The sequence below is a fragment of the Ctenopharyngodon idella genome, chromosome 17, assembly GCF_019924925.1.
Source record: "Ctenopharyngodon idella isolate HZGC_01 chromosome 17, HZGC01, whole genome shotgun sequence".
NCBI lineage: Eukaryota > Metazoa > Chordata > Actinopteri > Cypriniformes > Xenocyprididae > Ctenopharyngodon > Ctenopharyngodon idella.
Genome location: NC_067236.1, coordinates 22,889,779 through 22,896,166, shown reverse-complemented (window position 1 = coordinate 22,896,166; position 6,388 = coordinate 22,889,779). Strand labels below are relative to the sequence as shown.

Below are 6,388 nucleotides of genomic sequence, written 5' to 3'. Positions count from 1 at the left end.
GTTGCATAGCCTGTGTCGGATGCTGTTTGAATTAAACTAGGGGAGTTGTTATCTCTTAAAATTTACACTCCATTCCCTGATTAGCATCTATCGTGAAATTAATTTCTTTAGCACAGACTGATTAAATTGTGTAAGCACATCTGTCCATTAACAACTCTAAAGTGACACAACCATGCAGTCCTACTGAGGGACACCTACAGTAGTGGACGCAAATCAAGTACTTGAGTAAAAGTACTTGAGTATATTACTCCAGTAAAAATACTAAGTACCCCTTTTTCAAGATGTCACAAAGGGCAAAACAAGCCCTTAACATTTTAAGAACTCTATGCAAACATACCAATCCTGGTTTTACGTCATTTGAAACTGCTACAGCAGCGGCTTCCGTAGCGAGACGTATCGAACAGCTCCTCCCCTTTTTTAAAATAGCCAATAGCATTTTGTTTGTATCACAGCTCAGTTAGAGCTGTTGAACTTGGTAAAGCCGCATTTGTCAGCTTAAGACAGCCAAAGTCTAATAGATTCCCCCATTTAGATTTAATACGAAACTGTTACTAAAGCAAAACAGTGATCATAATCATGCTGAGGATGTATAGTTTGAAAAGTGTGTAATTTATGTTGGTCCATGGCACCGGTGTTATCTCTTCTACTCGTCAGTGCCATTTATAATGCCAAGTCTATCTAACCGTTTCTCCTCCTGATCTCCTCCATATCACTTTAAAATATAGCATTCTGTGTAGAATGCAAATGGGTTCAACAAATGCATTCAAATAACAACAAAACTCCTATTTTCTCTTATTAGCCACTGAAATGCTTTATTTACAGATTAATGTATAATTTAGATGATCTGGCTGGTCAACAGTGATGAATTATCCTTAATCACAGAGCCATTTATGAAAAAGCAGAAAATATAGCACATCTGACCTTGAGCTACATAAACTCTGTTGCACACTTGGTCAAAAACAAGATGCGCTGCAATTAGATTAAACCGATTACAATTGCCCAAAAGAAGCACTATCCTATTTGAGTTTGGCTTTAAGACCACATCGAGTGAGCCCATCAGCCAAGAGAGGTGGAAACCCCACACCTCTGAGCCATAAGCGGAGCTGCTGATGGGCAGGAATTTGGACCCTATGAACCTACCCAGAAATCTAGCAACGGGAGAGGAGTAAGAAAAGGAGAAAGAATAGGAATTGGCAGCTTGGTGCGAACAGACTCTGTGTATCACCGTGACCTGTGCTGACACCACTGTCATCATGTCTTCCGTGAGGCTAGAGGAATAGGGGGTTGAGTGAGAGGAGGGGGATGTTTTCCATTGTAGCCAAGCGGGTGGGATGGTTCAAGGCAACTCAGCATGGGTGTAGAGGAGTCTTACATGGATGAATGTATGATTTGGTGGATCAGTTTTAGAAGGAATGGACGTTGTTGCCTGGTGGTCTGTCACACCACCTGTCAAGAACTTATGTAAATCTGTGTGCTATAATTTACTATTCAGTGCTACAGCACTTCTGGGAAGATTCTCGTTTGTCCAGGTCATAATAGATTGTTCTAGTAGATTTTTCTGGTCAACTGGATGCTTCTTTTTATCTGAACACATTTCACCACTTATTCAAGCCTGATCAGTTGTAGACTGATGGTGAAGACTTATTAACATCATTACACACAAGACCACAAGAATTGTTGGAGTTGTAGCAGAGAAGAAGATTTCAGGAGTGAAACAGGGTGAAAATCAGAAGGTAGTCAGATGATGTTACCACATCGTATTTGTAATCTTACAAATATATCAGAAAAGCACATCAGTTGTCAAATCCTGCAAATTAGCTCCACCCTGCATCAAACACATGTGCCTGGAACTTTTGAGTAATGCTAAAGACCTTAGCTGTGTTCAAAATCGCCCCCTATACCCTCATTCACTATTCCCTACATTACTCAACTAATGTAGTTCACTTGAAGGAGTGAATGAAAACGAGTGAGTGAATTTGGACAATAGGTGCGCCACTGAGTGCGACGCTTTTGCATAGTTTGTGCTTGCTGTTTACTAATCATTTGAAACTTAGCAAACTGGCAGCTCCTATAGTACTAAAAAGATTTATCTTGAACTCTGTCATGGAAACTAGCATGTATAAACCTTAATTAAACAATTTTATAATCAATTAAAATGAATTTATACCTGTATGATATTATGCTGTAGCCACATTGGACCAGAGGTTTGGAAAATGGATGGATGGATGGATGATTCAGCCGCGGGCACCATCTTCTGGTGAGATGCGGGAATTCATTTGACACAACCTTCACAGTGCATTATGGGTTTTCTCTAGCCGGTGAGTGTACATCTGTTGCACACTCGTTATTGCGGTGCATTATCGTATTGAATTAGTACACTCGATAATGTCCACTATGGATTCGGACACCGCTACAAATGACTGTTCCCTCAAATAGTGCCCTATTTAAGGGTATAGGGGCAACTTCGGACACAGCCAATGATTAGCTGGTTCAGGTGTGTTTAGGTTTGGAGATGAACTCTGCAGGACAATGACCCTCCAGGAGCAATATTGGACATCTTTGGCATACCTCAGGGGTGTCTAATCTTGCTCCTAGAGGGCCAATGTCCTTCAGAATTAATCTCCAACACACCTGCCTAGAAGTTTCTAGTGATTCTGAATATCTTGATTAGCTGGTTCAGGTGTGTTTAAATAGGGCTGAGCTAAACTGCTGGAAATTGGTCCACCAGGATTCAGTAGCTCCTCACTGTAGTACAGGGGGTGAGGTTGGATCCAGATCCAGGGGGTGGAGACAGGTAGAGGTTTAGGGATGAGTGTTTGGTGTAGGCAATTAGTACTGTGATTGATATGATAAAAAAAAAAAAAAAAACTTAATCGGCTGCAGGGTGGCATTGGCCTGGCTTCTGACATCACACTTGGATGTAGGCTGGGTTGGATGTCCACCGCACGCTTCATATTCATGCCCACGTCTTCAAGGAACTTCTCCAACTTTTTTTGTTGTTGATTTGTTTGAGCTTTCTGAAAATACAGTAACACGCTAATGTAGTAAAATCAGAGAAAAAAAATAAATAATCAAAAGTGGTCACAGAAAACGCATCTGAGAGGCAAGTCATGACATGGTGTAAATCTGTCTTGGCTGGCAACTTGTGATTGGATCACCTGACACAGATGTAAATCCCAGGTGTAAACAAGGCCATCAATAGCCTTTTTCACTCTGAAACAGTATATTGTTCCTGTTTAAAATCTTAACTCCACTAACCTGTGATCCCTTTTTTCCAGATGTCCTCTCTAGAGTGTTGCTCAACAAGGTTAAATGCAGAGGCACCTCCACCATAAATCCACAACTGATGAAGTCACCTAGATGAGAGCTGAACCATCTTAAGCTACAGAAAAAGAGAGAGAAAAAACAAAAAAAACAAAAACAAAGAGAAACATGTCCAGTTGACAAGAATGATGTATTACACCACATGTTATAATCTGAAATCCTAGACAAATCCAGCTCTACAAGCTTGCTTGCAATGTCTGACATTCTGGTTTTCTAAGAAGCAGATATCAGTGTCAGTGACCCCAGTGACCGTTAGTTCTCAGTCATTCAGTCCATTGAGGCCACAGTAATCCCACTCACAGTCACTCCCAGCTTTAGCACAGCACTCGTATCAGTTGCGTAATCTATCAATTGATTAGCCTTCCATCACAGTGCCTGCAGTCATTCTGTGAAATGAAGTTCACTGTCTTCCCGCCACTCTAAACAATGATGAGGTAATCAGTCTAATCGGATCTCTATGTCCCCTCATTCCTAGGATCTGGACAATCTTTGCTGAAAGGTAATATCACCTGTCATTTTCAAATGTCTGAGCTATTAGTTCTATCATCCGACAGTGGTTTGAGCTCCTGGTTGCTGTGGTTATTCATTGTGGCCCATGCTTACATTATGTAATTTCCCTTAAAGTGTCTAAATAAGTGAGCTGAAGGATAAAATGGCAACTTACCGAAGAACAGTAGGGGCTTGTGAGACTTCACACAACTTATTAAAATGTGCAAGCTCATGAGATAAGCATACATGTCATCATGATGGTATTACGGAGTCTATGTTTTCAGAGGAATGACAGCGTGATGAAGTAATATGATTTATCAGCTAATGCACATTTGAAACTGAAGCCTCAAGCCTTGGAACCACCTACTGGCTCATCCAACAATTATGCCAAAGCTTGAGTCTCATCTCTGTAAAGGAGAGAGAGACTGGAAGATGTGGTTTTAGGTTAGCATTAGATAGGGACACAAGAACTGTTGCCACTGTCTTCGAGTCTCAAAGACAGGGCAGGGGGACGAGTGCTTGGCTGTGCGCTCCCAGACTCAATATCTGAGACGGCAGACTCAGTTACTGGCACGGTTACATCAGTGCTGGCATGGGCGGCACAGACTGAGAGGAGACATTACTCAGCACTATCCATTTCCCCCTGCAACGCACACTGATCTGCAGATATTAGCATGATTACATTGTGAGATAAGGAGCTGATAAAACATCACATCATGTTTCCTTCTTCACAGCATGCTTATCAGTCCTAAATGCTAAAACCAGAGCTTATCTGAACAATCAATCATATTGTTTTATGGCAAATGGCATCTCAAAGATTTTTGACGATAGGGGAAATGTAATTTAAAGTCTAAGAACAGTACAACAACCTTTTGAATTTATAATAGGCCTAATATGATAATTGCTTGAGTTGCTTTCAGATCATGTAAAATGATACAAGTGCTAGTCTTAAGGTTCAACAGAAGTTGTAAACTACTGGGTTAAAATTGAGTGTGAACTGAAGCTGAGGTACTAGAGTTGAGGTTATTGAGGTAGTTCCATTAGTTATTCAATTGTAAGGTTTGCCCACTTTCTCTATCACTAAACGACAATGTATACAACATATTCCCTCCATAAAAGTATGAAAGTAATATGAAATTTATCGATTCATTTTGGGGGGTGAGCAAAAATGTGCCGTTTTTGTGTGTGTCCCTTTAAATGCAAATGAGCTGGTGCTCCAGGCTCACTTTTTTAAGAAGAGGGCGGAGCTTCAATAGCTCATGCTCCGGCATACCGGCAACAACAAAACAGGACAATCTCACGCACTGAAAATGTCAGAAACTGTCAGTAGCGGTGTTCAGCCTTATATGTTTCAGAATCAATCTTTGTGAAAATCCAGCATTGAAAAGACCCTCATTTATGAAGCAGTCTGGCACAAAATGATTGTTGCAAACATATAAGACTTAACCAGTTTTCTTCGAAAATTTAATTTAACCACAAAGTCTTCAGTGACTCAGATGGCTGGAGTCTATGGAGACTCTTATGTTCATTGGTACATTTCAAAACCAGACTGTCTTCAAAAAAAAAAAAAAAAAATGACCCTATAGGTCATTTTTCAAGCACCTTATTACAACCTATATTTACATTTTTAAGTCATGCGCCCTCTAGCTGGCGTAAAAATAATGACAGTGTCATGATATAGTACGTCTGTCGTCATGAAACGCACCAATCAAAATGCGTGTTCATTTAAATGCAATGTGTGGACTTTTTACACCATTTGTCCTATTTCCATTTAGCAAAACTCATTTTTTATTAACAGCTACAACCACACCACCCCTAAACCTACCCTTAGTGATTTATAGTGCATATGCACTTTTTGAGCACGTGTTCCCTGGGATCGAACCTCACGATCGCATGATTGCATATTGTTATATATTGCAATGCTCTGCCAATTGAGCTACGCGAAACCCGAAATATGACGCAGATAAAAGGGAACAATGCATTGAAATGAAAGTGTCCTGTTGTCGATAGGGGTGCAACTTTAGTAAATGCTCATATGGGTCGTATTTCAGGGAAGTGACCAACGACCTATATTGGCGTATTGGTCAGAGAACATATTGTTCAAAACACAACACTTGTAATGCCTCTTTGCCGAAGACATTGTACAACTCCAGCTGCTACAGCGAGGATACAGAAATGGCGGACTCTGTGCTTCTCACTCAGGGCTGCGTCTATGCTAATGGGATCATCACAAGTTGTGGGCGGGGATTCTCCCTATGATGACGTCACGTAGGGGGGAATCTGAATCAGCTCGTTTGAAGAGACTGCTTTTGATTTATGGGAGTTATAAAAAAATTAGCCATTAGATTAGATTTTTACCATTATAGACCGGTTGTTCTCACACACTGCGAACACACATCAGTGTTCAAACACCTTATAAAAGTGAATTTTGCATAATAGGTCACCTTTAATAAAGCTAAAGTTAAACAATTGATCAACGATAAACAGGAAGTAATGTATTAACAGTAGTCATCAGTGAGATGCATATTGGAGCACTGTGTCACATTATTGTTTCTTCTCTCACAGCACGAGCACA

The 6,388-nt window shown here is 40.5% G+C and overlaps 1 long non-coding RNA gene across 1 annotated transcript; it reads right to left on the bottom strand.

The window, feature by feature from the left end:
* Positions 1–785: 785 nt before the first annotated feature.
* On the bottom strand, positions 786–5,777 carry LOC127498121 (uncharacterized). Its single transcript, XR_007925819.1, has 2 exons — positions 3,259–5,777; positions 786–3,017 (listed from the first exon to the last, which is right to left on the bottom strand). It is a non-coding gene; the product is annotated as an uncharacterized LOC127498121 (long non-coding RNA).
* Between the last annotated feature and the right edge of the window lie 611 nt (positions 5,778–6,388).